The 17,167-nt window shown below is 39.7% G+C and overlaps 1 pseudogene; it reads left to right on the forward strand.

Annotated features, from left to right (window-relative positions):
- Positions 1 to 11,705: 11,705 nt before the first annotated feature.
- LOC128570338 (poly(A) polymerase alpha-like) lies at positions 11,706 to 14,012 on the forward strand (annotated as a pseudogene).
- Positions 14,013 to 17,167: the final 3,155 nt, after the last annotated feature.

Below are 17,167 nucleotides of genomic sequence, written 5' to 3' on the forward strand. Positions count from 1 at the left end.
TAAGTACACAGTCTTTTTTTTTATTAAAACATAGCTATGTATATTAGTGCAATCAAGGGGTACAATGTGCTGGTTTCATATACAATCTTAAATATTGTCATCAAACTGTTTAATATAGCCTTCATGGCATTTTCTTAGTTATTGTATGTAGACATTTGTATTCTGCATTTAATTAGTTTCTCCTGTACCCATTCTAAGATTGGTGTGACCCACCAATTACCCTCCCTCCAGCTGAACCTTCCTCCCCCCCTCCCCTCCCTTGACCCTTTCCCAATATTCTTGTGCGATAGTTGGGTTATAGCCATCATATGAAAGCTATAAATTAGCTTCATATTAGGGCTGAGTACGTTAGATGCTTTTTCTTCCATTCTTGAGATACTTTGCTAAGAAGAATATGTTCTAGCTCCATCGACGTAAAAATAAAAGAGGTATAGTATCCACCTTTCTTTAAGGCTGCATAATATTCCATGGTGTACATATACCACAATTTATTAATCCATTCATGAGTCAATGGGCAGTTGGGTTTTTTCCATGACTTAGCAATTATGAATTAGGCTGCAATAAACATTCTGGTACAGATGTCTTTGTTATATTGTGATTTGGGGCCTTCTGTGATAAACCTAGTAAAGGAATTATAGGATTGAATGGCAGGTCTATTTTTAGATCTCTAAGTATTCTCCAAACATCCTTCCAAAAGGAACGTATTATTGTGCATTCCCACCAGCACTGTAGAAGTGTGCCCTTTTCTCCACATCCATGCCAACATCTCTGGTTTGGGGATTTTGTTATGTGGGCTAATATTACTGGAGTTAGATGATACCTCACAGTAGTTTTGATTTGTATTTCTCTGATGATTAAGGATGATGAGCATTTTTTCATGTGTCTGTAGGCGTGCACCTGTCTTCTTTAGAGAACTCTTCAAGTTCTTTGGCCATCCTGAAATGGAATCACTTGTTCTTTTCTTGCTAATACAATTGAGTTCTCTGTGGATTCTGATTATTAAACCATTGTCAGAGGTATAACCTGCAAATATTTTCTCCCGTTCTGAGGTCTGTCTGCTTGTTATACTTACTATGTTCTTGGCTGTGCAGAAGATTTTTAGTTTGATCAGGTCCCAGTAGTGTATTTTTGATACTCCCCAATTGCCTGGGGAGTCCTCCTCATAAAATATTAGCCCATCCTGATTCCTTCGAGAGTTTTCCCTGCACTTTCTTCTAGTATTTTTACAGTTTCATGTCTTAAATTTAAATCTTTTATTCAGTGAGAGTCTATCTTAGTTAATGGTGAAATGTATGGGTCCAGTTTCAGCCTTCTGCAGGTTGCCAGCTAGTTCACCCAGCACCATTTGTTAAATAGGGAATCTTTTCCCCACTGAATGTTTTTAATTGGCTTGTCAAAGATCAAATAATGGTAAGTAGCTGGATTCATCTCTTGGTTCTCTATTCTGTTCCAGACATTCACCTCTCTGTTTTTGTGCCAGTACCATGCTGTTTTGATCACTATCAATTTATAGTACAGTCTCAGGTCTTGTAGCGTGATTCCTCCTGCTTTGTTTTTATTTCTGAGTAATGTCTTGGCTAATTCAATGTTTTTTTAGATTCCATATAAAAAGAAGTATTATTTTTTCAAGATCTTTAAAATATGACAATGGAGCTTTAATAGGAATTGCATTAAAATTATATATTGCTTTGGGTAGTATAGACATTTTAACAATGTTGATTCTTCCCACCGAAGAGCATGGTATATTTTTCCATTTGTTAACGTCTTCAGCTATTTCTTTTCTTAAAGTTTATTAGTTCTCATTATAGAGATCTTTCACATCCTTTGTTATGTAAACTCCAAAATATTTCATCTTTTTTTGGCTCTACTGTGAAAGGAGTAGAGTCCTTGACCGTTTTTTTGGCTTGGCTATTGTTGGTATATATAAAGGCTATAGATTTATGGGTGTTGATTTTGTAGCCTGAGACATTTTGCTGTATTCCTTGATCACCTCCAAAAGTTTTGTAGTGGAACCCCTGCTGTTCTCCAGATATACGATCATGTCATCTGCTAAGAGTGAAAGTTTGATCTCTTCTGACCCTATGTGGATACCCTTGATCGCCTTTTCTTCCCTAATTGCAATGACTAAAACTTCCATTACAATGTTAAAGAGCAATGGAGACAATGCACAACCTTGCCTGGTTCCTGATCTAAGTGGAAATGATTTCAATTTAACTCCATTCAATATGATATTGGCTGTAGGTTTGCTGTAGATGGCCTCTATTTGTTTAAGTAATGACTCTTCTTTTTTTTTTTTTTTTTGTAGAGACAGAGTCTCACTTTATGGCCCTCAGTAGAGTGCCGTGGCCTCACACAGCTCACAGCAACCTCCAACTCCTGGGCTTAAGCGATTCTCTTGCCTCAGCCTCCCGAGTAGCTGGGACTACAGGTGCCCACCACAACGCCCGGCTATTTTTTGGTTGCAGTTTGGCCGGGGCTGGGTTTGAACCCGCCCCCTCGGCATATGGGGCTGGTGCCTTACTGACTGAGCCACAGGCGCCGCCCAAGTAATGACTCTTCTATACCAATTTTCTTAAGTGTTCTGATCATGAAGGGATGCTGCATATTATCAAAAGCTTTTTCTGCATCAATTTAGAGAATCATATGCTCTTTATTTTTTAGTTTATGTGCTGAATTACATTTATAGATTTATGTATATTGGAACAGACTTGAGACCCTGGGATAAATCCCACTTGGTCATGCTGCATAATTTTTTTCATGTGTTGTTAGGTTCTGTTTGTTAGGATCTTATTGAATATTTTTGCATCAATATTCATTACTGATATTGGTCTGTAATTTTCTTTTCTTTTGGGTGGTTCCCTGGTTTAGGGATCAGGGTGATGTTTGCTTCATAGAATGTGTTGGGTAGTATTCCTTCTTTTTTTGTATTTTGGAACAGGTTGAGTAATATTGGTACTAGTTCTTCTTTAAAGGTTTGGTAGAATTCTGACGTGAAGCCATCTCATCCCAGGCTTTTCTTTTAGGGAGATTTTGTATAGTTGTTGCTATTTCAGAACTTGATATAGGCCTGTTCAACATTTCTGCTTCATTCTGGCTAAGTCTTGGCAGGTGGCATGCTTCTAAATATTGGTCAATTTCCTTCTGATTTTCATATTTCTGAGAGTAAAGTTTCGTGTAATATTCGTTAAGGATTTTTTGAATTTCTGAGGGGTCTGTTGTTATTTTGTCTTTACCATTTCTGATTGATGAAATTAGAGATTTAACTCTTTTTTTTTTTCTGGTTAGGTTAGCCAAAGGTTTATCTATTTTATTGATCTTTTCTTTTTTTTTTATTGATCTTTTCAAAAAAACAACTTTTTGATTTATTGATCTGTTGTATAATTCTTTTGTTTTCAATTTCATTTAATTATGATCTAATTTTTGGTTATTTCTTTTTTTTTCTGCTAGATTTGGGGTTAAAATGTTCTTCCTTCTTCAGTTGCTTGAGATGTCCGATTAAATTGTTAACTTCCTCTCTTTCTATTTTTTTGAGGAAGGCTTGCAGTGCTATAAATTTCCCTCTTAGGACTACTTTTGCAGTACCCCAGAGGTTCTGATAATTTGTGTCTTCATTGTCATTTTGTTCCAAAAATGTGGTAATTTCCTTCTTCATCTCATCCATGACCCATCTATCCTTCATCATAAGGTTATTTAGCTTCCATGTTTTTATGAGTATGCAGATTCCTGTTGTTATTGAGTTCAACTTTTATTCCATGATGGTCTGAGAAGATGCAAAGAATAATTTATATTTTTTAAAATTTGCTGAGTTTAGACATGTGACCTAGAATGTGATGAATTTTGGAGTATGTCCATGGGCAGATGAGAAGAATGTGTATTCTGTTTTCTTGGGATGAAATGTTTTATAGATGTCTGTTAAATCCAGATGTTGATTTGCTAAGTTGAAATCTAAAATTTCTTTGCTTAGCTTCTTTCTGGAGGTTCTATCCAACACTGCTAAATGGGTGTTAAAATCTCCAACTACTATGGAACTGGAAGAAATCTAGTTGCTCATGTCTGTTAGAGTTTCTCTTATATATTGAGGTAAATTCTGGTTGGGTGCATAAATATTAATAATTGAAATCTCATCATATTGAGTTTTTACCTTTAACAAATATGAGGTGTCCATCCTTGTCCTTCCTTATTTTGGTTGGTTTAAAGCCTATTGTATCTGTGAATAGGATTGAAACACCTTTTTTCTGATTTCCATTTGTCTGGAAAATAGATGACCTTCATCTTAAGTCTATATTTATCTTTTAAGGTAAGATGAGATTCTTGTATGCAACAGATATCTGAGTTTTTGTAGCTTGAGTTTTTGTAGCCAGTCAGCCAGCTTATGCCTCTTTAGAGGACAATTTAAACCATTCACATTAACTAAGAATATTGATAAGCCTTTTGAAAATCCAGTGGACATTTTTAATCCTTTTGCAACTGTGGAAGTTGGAATTTGATCAAAAGTTTCTTGGTGAATTTACTTTTGTGGTGGAGGATTATGCTTTTCTTTATGGAGGATAGGTGTGAAGATATCCTGGAGAGCTGGTTTAGTTATGGCAAATTTCTTCAACATGTGAATGTCATTAAAGTATTTAATTTCTCCATCATAAATGAAACTCAGTTTAGCTTGATACAGGATCCTGGATTGAAAGTTATTTTGTTTTGGGAGATTAAAAGTCAATGACCATCCTCTTCTAGCTTGAAAGGTTTCAGCAGAGAGATCTGCAGTTATTCTAATATTATTGCCCTTGTAGGTGAAATTGATTATGATGTGTCTGGGGCATGTCTTAATCGGGTTAAGTCATATTGAAGTTGTGAAACTGTCCGCTATCTGAATTTCAGAATCTCTTGTCTGGAAAGTTCTCTTTTATTAGTTTCATGTCTGGAAAGTTCTCTTTTATAATCTCACGAAGAGACTCTGTGCCGGTGAAGCCACTTTGTCGCTTTCTGGGATTCCCAGAGCTTCGGCTTCGAATTATCCCAGAGCTCTCTGAGAGAGTGATCTGTTTTTGCCTTCCATTTCTCTTCCTCTTTGATAGTTTGGGAGCATTTGAAACCTTTGTCTTCAATGTCACAAATTCTTTCTTCTGCTTGCTCCATTCTGTTACTGAGGGATTCTATTGTATTATTCAGATCTTTGAGGGCTGCAACATTTTGTCTCAATGTGTCAAAATCTTTGGTCATTTGATTTTTGAATTTGTTGAATTCTTGAGACATCTTTTGGAATACTGCTTGGAATTCTAATTCAATCTTGTTTGCTATCCAAATTCTGAATTTGATTTCTGACATCTCAGCCATTTGTTTATGCATGGGATCTTGTGCTGTGTTTGCCTTGTTGTTCCTTACGGGAGTTGATCTTCTCTGATTATTCATATTGCTGGAGTTTTTCTGTTGATTCTGCCCCATTATTGTTTTTAACTGTTACCTCTGGCTGTCCTCAGAGTTGGGGAGGTGTCTCTTTAAGATTAGACCCCAGTGGGATCACTCTACTGTTGCTGGATCTTTGTAGGTAGTGACCCTGCTTAGCTCCTCTGGGGCTTCCCCAGCCAGGGAGTTCTGGCTGTGGGAACAGCTCCAGATTGTGGCGCACCCAGATCCAGCAACAGTGTCGGGGGTGGTGCACACCGTTCTGGGAGTGCCTGGCGTCCGTGACTTTGGCACCAAGAGCCCAAGGCTCCAGAAGTCTCTGGCCAGGAGGAGGGCTCCACACAGAGGCAGGGAGGGTGTGGCTTGTGTGGCTACCAGAGTTCCTGGGCAGAGAGGCCGGCGGTTTGGAGGCGTGGAGGGTATGGGTGGGAGGCTGCAAATTGTGCGGCTCCTGGAATCTTCGCCAGGGTGAGCGGAGGCCCAGTGGGCATGGGGTGTGGGTCCATGCAGTTGACTATGTGGTCCCTGGCGGAGCTGGCATGCAGAGGCTCAGCGGGCATGGTGCACAGGGCCGCAGAGTTGCTGGTGGAGTCCCTGCCTGGGGCTGGCGTGTGGAGGACCAGAGGGTATGGGGTGTGGGGTTGCCCAGTTGCCAGCAGTCTCCCTGGCTGGGGTGGGCATACGGAGCTCTGGAAGCTGCAGGGAATGGAGCCGCATGGTTGCCAGCCAGTCTCTGGCCGTGGCGGGCATGTGGATGACTGGCAGGCATGGGGTACAGGTCCGCTGTGTTCCAGCAGAGTGTAGGGGGGCTCAGCGCAGCCCCAAGACTGTCTTGCTTGGTGGGGGGGCACTTGGTCCGGCAGATGTGGGAGGCACTGCTCAAGAACTTCCTCCCTCAGTCTCAGCAGGGGTTAGGCTTCTGGTTCATCAGGTAAGGGGGGAAGCGTGTACTGGAAGTTCAGAATGGCAGGAAAGACTTTAGTTCAATTTACTGCCTAGCAAGAAAGTGTTCAGAGTCACAGAAGGGTCCCTCTGAGGAAGTAGTCCCCACTTCCCACAGCACTCACCCATGGGAAGAGACAAGAGGTCCACAGTTCATCTCTTGTCTGTAGAAAACCCACAGGATCAAAGGAAGAGAAAAAAGAAAGGAGACAGGAAAACAAACAAACCCCACAACTTTCTTGGGGGAAGGGATGGACACTTTTCTTTTCAGATGAATTTTGTACCCGAAGCTTAGTTTCTTGAGTCGCACCTTGCCTTAGCAGAGGTGACGTCCAGTTATCATTTCTCTCTCAGCTGGGCTCCCAGTCTTCAGCTTAATTGGGCTGTTTTTTTGACGTTATCATTCCTTTTGGACAGGAGCCTCTTTCACAATCTGTGTTCAGTTGGAGATCTTGCCCCTCCACCCCCCCAAATCACAGTTTTATACATAAAAGTTAAAAGCGAGAACCATATCAACTCTTATCTTAAAACAGTAATTAACACTTATATTAAACAACAATAATCACTATACCCAGGAATGATAATATATAATAATTGACATAAACCATGACCCACATAAAACATTCTGGTGGGAAGTTAGTCTCTTAAGTCCATCACGCTAAACTACTCAGGTACACAACTTCAGGTTGAAGCTAATTTACAAAACAACAAGAATGTAAGACATTAGGTAATGGTCAGATTGAAATTAGGTATGGGGTCCTTTATTGGCTAGCCTAACCAGAAGGATTTCCACACCTCCAATTTCTTGGCACCCACACAACAAAAGGAGGGAGTTTTTATATCTTCCTTTTAGTTGGGGTGGGAGTGAAGAGCAAGGCTTCGCAAGGTTAGATTTACAGGGTTGTGGGTTTTAGTTATGATGTGGGAGACTGAGGACAGGAATGTGGTTTTACAAGGGTCTGCACTAACTCTGGGTTAATTCCCTGTCTCTGCAGGATATGTTTGTTTAACAGCCCATTTCCGCAAGGCCTACATGCTGAAAGGGGTGTTGAAGAGGAGGAGGAAATAGAGTGCAAATGTGGGGCCATTTGACCTTTCAACATAGAACCTAAACCAACCAGACCAGCTGAGTCCTAGAGGCCCTGGCCTGACTGACTCCATCTTATTTTCACCACATGTGTTCTCAGATGGGTTTTTTTTTTTTTTCCTCTCCAGCTCAGAGTCACTATGAACTTCATGTCCACTCAGGGGAGGTGGACATGAGTTGTCTGATAACTAGTTAGATCACTAAGCAACTTTTTGCAGCTTAAGGTGGAGGGGCGACTGTGACACTGTTTTTCCTCTTTCACTTGGATGAATTAGGTGGGTATCCACAGCACTCGAAATGTACAAGTAGATGATATTGGCAAAGTTGATATTGAAAGCACATGTAGTGAGAATAAGACAGAGTTATTCAGGCTGGGCCTGACATGACACAGCTGGTCTGGTCAGTTTAGTTCCTAAGTGACCTTTAACTCATGCCTCCCATTTTTGTTTTGTAAACTCAGCTTTAACCTGGAAGTGTGTATATTAAGTAGTATAGGGCAATTGATTTAGGAGATTCACTTTTTTTTTTTTTTTTTTTTTTTGAGACAGAGCCTCAAGCTGTCATCTGAGGTGGAGGGCTGTGGCATCATAGCTAATAGAAACCTCCAACTCCTGGGCTTAAGCAATTCTTTTGCCTCAGCCTCCCAATTAGCTGAGACCTCAGATGCCCACCACAATGCCTGGCTATTTTTTGGTTGTAGTTGTCATTGTTTGGCAGGCCCAGGCTGCATTCAAACCCGCCAGCTCTGGTGTATGTGGCTCGCACCTTAGCCGCTTGAACTACAGGTGCCAAACCATGGAGATTAACTTTTGAATTAGAAATGTTCTGGGTTGGGAGTTATGTCAATTATTGTTTTTTATGGGTCATGGGTTATGTCAATAATTTTTGTTTAAGGTAAGACTTAGTACTGTTCTTTCTTTTAACTTTTATGTATAAAACTATGATTTTGGAAATGGAAGAACAGAACAGTCTTGGAGAAGCTACTTTGGAGAAGCTACTCTCACTGTTCTTCAATCACTGGCCTTCCGATAAATCAAGTTTGGAGAAGCTATCCCTGTCTCTGTGTATTGGTTCATAATGGCAGGTAGCTGGACCCTCTTCATCCAATTAAGGTGTGTGAAATAAAATAAAATCTTAAGTCTCTCCCTAAGCTGTTTACTGACTGGAACCCCTGTTGGCCAAGAGGACCCTAAAAATTGAGTCAGACATGCCTCATCAGGCCCCTCCCCTTCTTAGAGATGTCTTTTGTGACTCACTAATGTTGTAGGAAGGCAAAGCCCAATGGAGAGAAAGAGTACCCAAACACCATATTTAGGAGGAAATAGTCTTTTATTTCAGATGACAGAGCAAACAGCATAGAAAAATTCAAAATGGCCACACTCTCTGCACTGACTGCCTTGGTCTTTTCCTTTTTATCTCCAGTCAACAAGTTCCAACCCACAGGTGCCTTTCTCAATGCTCAGTTTGAATCAAGTGGGACAAGCTGTTCCAGCCCCCACGGAACTATAGAATTGCACTAAAGTGGAAATTTCCAGGTCCCAGGAAGTTAATTCTACAAATTCCTAAGAGCTGAGTCATTATGGAGAGGATCCTGCAGGTGGATCCTTGGAGTCTTTTTGACAAGACCTCCATTCTAGACCCCACCCTTCCCTGGTATCCTCTCTCACTAACAGCCCTAAGGCTATGCAAGACCTGCCTGCAGGTCCTCAATATATGTTTACACATTACAAACCATGTGAGTCTGTACAGTACATTGTCTCTAATTAACAGACCCTTTATCTTAAGCATTCCTTTTCACTGACTTCTGGTCTTTTACACAGAACCTCATTCTTTCAGCCAAGTGTCAGCTAAAGAATTTTTAAACCCACCTATAACATGTAAGCAACCTAATTCCAGATAACTCACCTTTCTGAGACAAATTAATAATGTATGTTTTCCATGTACTGATTTATGACCTCACCTATAATCCCCGTCTTCCTAAAATGTATAAAACCAAACTATAACCCCACCACCATGAGCCCATGTACCTCAAGGTTTCCTGGGTGTGGCTTTGGGTCATGATCCTCAAACTTGGCTCAGAATAAACCTCTTTAAATTATTTTACAGAGTATGGCTTCTTTTCCAAAGACAGTTATTAAACGAAAAGAAAATGTAGCAAAACATTATGTACAACATAGAGCTTATTTTTTTTTTAAATAAATACCTTTTAGAATAACAATGATTTGCCTTAAAATGTGACTGGTGATTATTTTTTTTTTCTTTTTTTATAATCCTCTTCTTTAACTATTTGACCTTTTGAGTTGTTTCCCCGAAATGGTGGGTTCTCTGCAAGACAAAGGAGCTGAGATACTGAAGGCTCCCAGGCAGAATTCTTGACTCCAATATTCACCATCGCCCACTACCTGCTCTCAAAGTATGTGGTTGGCATTTAAAGGCCCAAGATCTCCTGTTAGTCAGGGGAACAGATTTGAGGTAGATTCTCTTGTTCCCAACCAGATATCTTATGTAATAAATAATTCCCTTCTGTCCTGGCAATCCAATTTGTCTCAATAATAGGATCTTTGTGTGGGGATCAACTGAAACCCCCTGGAAGTTATGTTGCAGAGGGAATGGCCTGAAACAATATGGAAAAAAAAATACTTTGTCTCCCAAATTCTCTCAGGATTTGGGAACAGAATCCTGTATCCTTGTCTCAGCCAGTGGTTGTGGGGAGGGAATGTTTCTGTCTGTGCAACACGAGATAGCTCAAGGGAATCCTCTGGGGGGAGGTCACAAGATCCTCTTAGCCTGAAGTGGAATGAATCCAGGCTGAGGCCACTATATTGTCTTGGCCCAAGAAGAGATGCCCTGATCAGAACCTTTAAAAGCTCCATGCTTCTTTCTGCTCAGAAGGAAGAATCTATATTTTGAGACCATTGTCTGCCATTTTCTTTTTTTGCTGGCAAAGTGATCAACTTCCCTTTCCTTCTCCTCAAACTGCCTGTCTCCTTTTTCCTGATGTGGCTTCAGTGAACAAGTGCTGAACTTGTGGTAATAATTTCAACAACACAAGGATGTATGGGAAATATAAGCCACACAGGTACAATAACGTCTTTAAGATGACCTAGAACAGGCTCGGTGCTTGTAGCTCAAGTGGCTATGCAGGGGTCATCAAACTGCACCCCACGGACCACACGAGGCGGTGTGATTTCATTTGTTCCTGTTTTGTTTTTTGACTTCAAAATATGATATATTCAGTGTGCATAGGAATTGGTTCATAGTATTTTTTTTAAACTGTAGTCTGTCCCTCCAACGGTCTGAGGGACAGTGAACTGGCCCACTGTTTAGAAAGTTTGAGGATGTCTGTTGGTTGTCAGCCACATACACCAGAGGTGGTGAGTTTGAGCCTAGCCTGGGCCTGTCAAATAGCAAGGACAGCTACAGCCAAAAAATATCTGGATGTGTAGGATAATATTTAGAAATGAACATATCCTACATCAAGCACACAAAGTGAACTCAGTGTGAGTTAAACAGTTTGCTGTTCTTGCAGAGGCTTAAGGAACTTGGGGCCCCTTGAGGCATGCACAGAGCTGGCTTACCTGGGGTTAAAATTCCACAAGATGATTCTCTGAAGTTGTGCACTATGTCAAGCTTGAGGTCAAAGCATATGCTGCCCCTCCTCAGAGATAAGGCCCAGAGGGTTGACATAGGTTAAAAACATATTGTCAGAGGTCTATAGATGTTCTGCCCTGGGGAGAAACACAGTCATTACTTCATGCTGGGTAAACTGCAAATAAGGACCATCTCTTCTTCCCTTTCCTATTTACTGTCACTCGTTAGAAAGTAGAAGAAAAATGCAAGAAGATAGCATGGGGTTGTTCTTCCTCTACCTTTCAACACAGGGAATCCAATTGTGCTTCATGATTAAACCTATTTCATTTTTAACTTTGAATCAATTGTTCTCAGCAGAGGTAGCATATCATAATCATACAGAGAACTTCTTTAAAAAGGGTTAATGTCTGAATCTACAAAGAACTCAATCAAATTAGCAAGAAAACAAACAAACAATCCCATTAAGAATGGGCAATTGCCCTGAACAGAAGTTTTCAAAAGAAGCCAGACAAATGGAGCTCTCAGGCGGCATGTTAGGACAAAGGGGAAGGAGGAGAAGTACTTAAAGCGGCGGGAGCGGGTGCGGGAGGGGTTGGACCCAGGGCTGAGGCAGGGCCCCCCTCCCTCCCGCCTCAGTGGATCATGCCCAAGGTGGCAGCGGCAGCGGTAGCCGGGGGAAAGTGACTGGGCGGTGCCGGGGTAGGAAACGACGATGCCCTTTCCTGTTACAGCACAGGGATCACAACAAACACAGCCGCCACAGAAGCACTATGGCATTACTTCTCCTATCAGCTTAGCAGCCCCCAAGGAGACTGACTGCATACTTACACAGAAACTTGAGACTCTGAAGCCTTTTGGGGTTTTTGAAGAAGAAGAGGAACTGCAGCGCAGGATTTTAATTTTGGGAAAATTAAATAACCTGGTAAAAGAGTGGATTCAAGAAATCAGTGAAAGCAAGAATCTTCCACAGTCTGTAACTGAAAATGTTGGAGGAAAAATTTTTACTTTTGGATCTTACAGGTTAGGAGTACATACAAAAGGTGCTGATATTGATGCATTGTGTGTTGCACCAAGACACGTTGATCGAAGTGACTTTTTCACCTCATTCTATGATAAGTTGAAATTACAGGAAGAAGTAAAAGATTTAAGAGCTGTGGAAGAGGCATTTGTACGAGTTATCAAACTCTGTTTTGATGGGATAGAGATTGATATTTTGTTTGCAAGATTAACATTGCAGACTATTCCAGAAGATTTGGATCTGCGAGATGATAGTCTAGTTAAAAATTTAGATATAAGATGCATAAGAAGTCTTAACGGTTGCAGGGTAACCAATGAAATTTTACATCTAGTACCAAACAGTGAAAACTTCAGATTAACTCTGAGAGCTATCAAACTATGGGCTAAATGCCACAACATCTATTCCAATATATTAGGTTTCCTCGTGGTGTTTCCTAGGCTATGCTAGTAGCAAGAACTTGCCAGTCTTATCCAAATGCAATAGCATCAACTCTTGTACATAAATTTTTCTTGGTATTTTCTAAATGGGAATGGCCAAATCCAGTGCTATTGAAACAGCCTGAAGAATGCAATCTTAATTTGCCTGTATGGGACCCAAGGGTAAACCCCAGTGATAGGTGCCATCTTATGCCTATAATTATACCAGCATATCCACAACAGAACTCCACGTACAATGTATCCGTTTCAACACGGATGGTCATTGTTGAGAAGTTTAAACAAGGTCTTGCTATCACAGATGAAACTTTGCTGAGTAAGGCAGAGTGGTCCAAACTTTTTGAAGCACCAAACTTCTTTCAAAAGTACAAGCATTATATTGTACTTCTAGCAAGTGCACCAACAGAAAAACAACGCCTAGAATGGGTGGGCTTGGTGGAGTCAAAAATTCAAATCCTAGTTGGAAGCTTGGAAAAAAACGAATTTATTACACTGGCTCATGTCAATACCCAGTCATATCCAGCACCTAAAGAAAATCCTGACAAGGAAGAATTTCATACAATGTGGGTGATTGGGTTAGTGTCTAAAAAAACAGAAAACTCTGAAAACCTGAGTGTTGATCTCGCCTATGATAGTCATTCACAGACTCAGTTTATAGGCAAGCAATAAACAGCAAGATGTTTGAGGTGGATATGAAAATTGCTGAAATGCATGTAAAAAGAAAGCAGCTCCATCAACTACTACCTAATCATGTGCTTCAGAAAAAAAAAAAAATTAACAGAAGGTGTCAGATTGACAGCTGTGAATGACAACAGCCTTGACTTGTCTATGGACATTGATAACAGCACGTCTGTGCCTTCACCTACTAGTGCTGTGAAAAACAGTCCATTGAATAGTTCTGGCAGCTCTCAGGGCAGAAACGGTCCTGCTCCAGCTGTAATAGCAGCATCGTGACCAAAACACAGGCTAATGAAGTTTCTGTGCCACAAGTAAATTCCACTGGAAGCTCAGGGGGTACATCGAGTGAAAGCATTCCTCAAACTGCCACACAACCAGCCATTTCTCCACCACCAAAGCCTATGGTCTCCAGAGTTGTTTGTTCAACACGTCTGGTAAATCCACCACCACCTAGACCTTCAGGAAATGCAGCAACAAAAGTACCTAATCCTATAGTGGGAGTCAAGAGGACATCTTCACCTCATAAAGAAGAGAGTCCCAAGAAAACCAAAACAGAAGAGGATGAAACAAGCGAAGATGCTAACGGTCTTGCTTTGAGTGGACATGATAAAACAGAAACAAAGGAACAACTTGATACAGAGACAAATACAACTCAATCAGAATCTATTCAGACAGCGGCTTCTCTGTGGGCTTCTCAGAAAACATCCAGTACAGACCTTTCTGATATCCCTGCTCTCCCTGCAAATCCTATTCCTGTTATCAAGAATTCAGTAAAACTGAGATTGAATCTGTAAAAACAACCTCAGGGGTCCATAAACAATATCTGCCAACTCAACCTGTTGTCTTCAAATGCTAAAAAAGGAGAATGGAGGGTATAAGACTAGACATGACTGAAAAATGGATTTGGGTTTTTTTGGTGACCTCCCTTACTGATCTAATCAGCACTTGATCGGAAGTCCAGGTTAGTATGTGAAGCCAGGACTACTATTATTATTGTGTTAGCAACAGTTGCATTAAGAATTTCAAAAAATTACTGTGTTTATAAAAAAGAAAAGCAAACAAACAAAAACCTCATCAAGCTATGTTTGTATCCCTAATTGACATCTGGATTGGGTTTATGTTTGCATTGTTTGCAAAATTTGCAAACCGGCATAAGACTTACTTATTCTGATAATGCACTTTTATGTATTTTTTATTAGAAAGTAGAACTAATTTTAGATTTTCAGCTTGATAGATTTTCATTTTTTCTGAAGAATTTCCTACAGTCTTCAAATTGGATACCATTGTGCAGTGGTGTACTGTTATACTTCAGAGAAAGGATAAGAGAACACCTAGTTCAGTCTTTATGAGGTAGCTGTCACCTTTAAAAAGGAAATTTCATCTCTAGGGTACATTTGACATTGAAAGAATAATTAGGAAATACTTGGTTTTGATGGGGTCATGATTAAGAAATGATATATTGGTTTTATTTAAAAAATTATTTTATAGTGCATACAAATCAGCGATCAGCCAGCAAATATTTTTCTTTGAGCTATGGAAGCTCTGTATTCTTTTGCCTTCATTGTCTTCAAAACAAACAAACATTTATGCACCTCCCCTTCCTATGTTTTCTTCTTTTTTCTTGTATGCACAAGGCAGGACTTATTTCCTAAGAAACAAAATGGCAGTATTTTTTTAAGCCATGTTATAAAACCAATGACCCTGTGACCACATGGCACAGAACACTTTAATTTTGGTCCCATGGCTGAAACGTTAGGGTGACTAAAAGTAATGCCTCTGAAACATGATATCTATCTTGTATGGCCGTTTGATCTCTAAATAAGAAGAATTTTGTACACTCCATAGAACTACTGTCTGTAGTAAAATTGATTTTCATTTTTAAACATGTGGGCAAAAAGGCATTTTCTTCAGGATTTTAAAAATAATTTATATTTTTAAAAGGTTTACCAAAGTTTGTCAGTAAATTTTACATATGAAAGCATTTTAAAAATCATTTCTGGGTGGCTCCTGTGGCTCAAGGAGTAGGGCGCCAGTCCCATATGCCGGAGGTGGTGGGTTCAAACCCAGCCCCGGCCAAAAAAAAAAAAAAAAAAAAAATCATTTCTAACAAGCACTTGACATCTAATCAGTTCTCTTCTCCTTTTTTATTTTATCAAAAGATTAGGAAGTTTTCTTGAAAGAAGGTAATTTCTCATAACTAAGCAGCAAAACATCTATCTTTACAAAGTAGGAGGGATACCAAATGTTGGTAAACTTGCACTCTTTCTTAATCTGGACAAAGTAAGGCTAACAGATTTTTCTGATGAACGTGTTTATGAATCCTCCACTGTCCTCCATTCTATCACATGTGCATTTTTCATGTTAAACTGCAATTACTTAAACTCTTCCCCCTCCTTCTAAATTAATTTTTTGAAGTTGGAGTGTAGTATTTCCCCCTTTAGGCTATGCATTAATTGAGGCTTTCTTTTCACCATGATTTTATGATGTCTAGTACACAATCTTTCTACTTTCGACATTGTGCTCTGCGCAGTCACCTTGCCCTTCCTCCCACCACCTATGAGAAAAGATGGTCATACTAACAGGTGAAGTGTACAAGGTGTCTGTGTGTTTTGTGTAGCTTCAGAGTTAGATTGAAATTACCAGGCGGAGATTTAGTCTTGTCATTTTGTTTACGCTTTGGGGAAAACAATTCAGTTTATTAAACGTTTCACGTAACTGCACCCAAGTTTTGCCAAGCTGGAAACTTGGATCTTTTTTGTGTAGTGAGTTTTTAATTCTAGTTTTCATAACCTGGAGATCAGACTGTTGCTTTTGCATGATGTATGTAGTGTCTCATGACTGGAGTTTGCTTTGTTTTATAGTATCTGTACTCCTTGTATTTTTTAAGAGCTATTTTATAAACAGATGATGTATTTCTCCATTGGAAAAAAAAAGGCACACACACACAAAAGAAGCTAGACAAATGGCTAGAAAACACAAAGAAGTGTTCAACATCACGAATAATCAGGAAAATGCAAATTAAAACCACAATGAGATACCACCTTAATGCTGTCAGAATGTTAAAAAACAATAAATACTGGCATGGATGTGAAGAGAAAGGAATTTTTATACAGCATAGGAAGGACTGCAAATTAGTACATCTCTATGGAAAAAAACAATTTCTCAAAGGAAATGAATACAGACCTAGAATTTGATCCCATAATCCCACTGCTGGTATCTGCCCACAGGAAAAGAAGTCACTTTCTCAAAAAGATACCTCTACTTGAATGTTTATTGCAGCAAAATTCACAGTCACAAAGATGTGAAATCAGTTTACATGCCCTTCAATAGATGAATGGATTTAAACGGTGTTATACATATTCCATGAGTGCTAATTACCCATAAAAAGGAATGAAATGATGTGTTCAGCAGCAACTTGAATGGAACTAAAATCCATTATCCTAGGCAAAGTGTATTGAAACTGGAAAACAAACACCACATGTACTCTCTAATAATTGTGAGGTAACTGATGGGTGTAACACAGGCACAGAGAGATGCAAACATCATTGTAAATAAAGAAGGAGGAAAGAATAATTGGAAATAAAGAAGGTAATAAGTACAATGAACTCTGTAGGTGGGAGATGGACACACTGATATCCTGACTGACATCCATGTAACAAAACCATTTATACCCCCTCAATATTTGAAATTTTAAAATACTTACAATGAATACACTGATTTTTTTTTCAACTTTCCCTCCCAATTCTAACTTAAGCTGCAGTTGAGAACCACAGCTCTAAGATGTCAGGTATATGCAGTGAATTCAGTAAATTCCAATCAACGGGACGATGAAATGCAGTCGGTTATGGAGATGTAGGGGATTTATACAGCAGATGTACTCCTGGGCTTGTAAGAAAACAGTGTATGTATAGAACAAGCTGGCCTGAGACAAGTGGCCTAAAGCCAACTCACAAGGTAGCTACAGCCTTGTGAAGCTAAGAATAAGGGATACAAGGAAACTGGAAACTAAGCAGGCATATG

Source organism: Nycticebus coucang, chromosome 18 (assembly GCF_027406575.1).
Source record: "Nycticebus coucang isolate mNycCou1 chromosome 18, mNycCou1.pri, whole genome shotgun sequence".
NCBI classification, from domain to species: domain Eukaryota; kingdom Metazoa; phylum Chordata; class Mammalia; order Primates; family Lorisidae; genus Nycticebus; species Nycticebus coucang.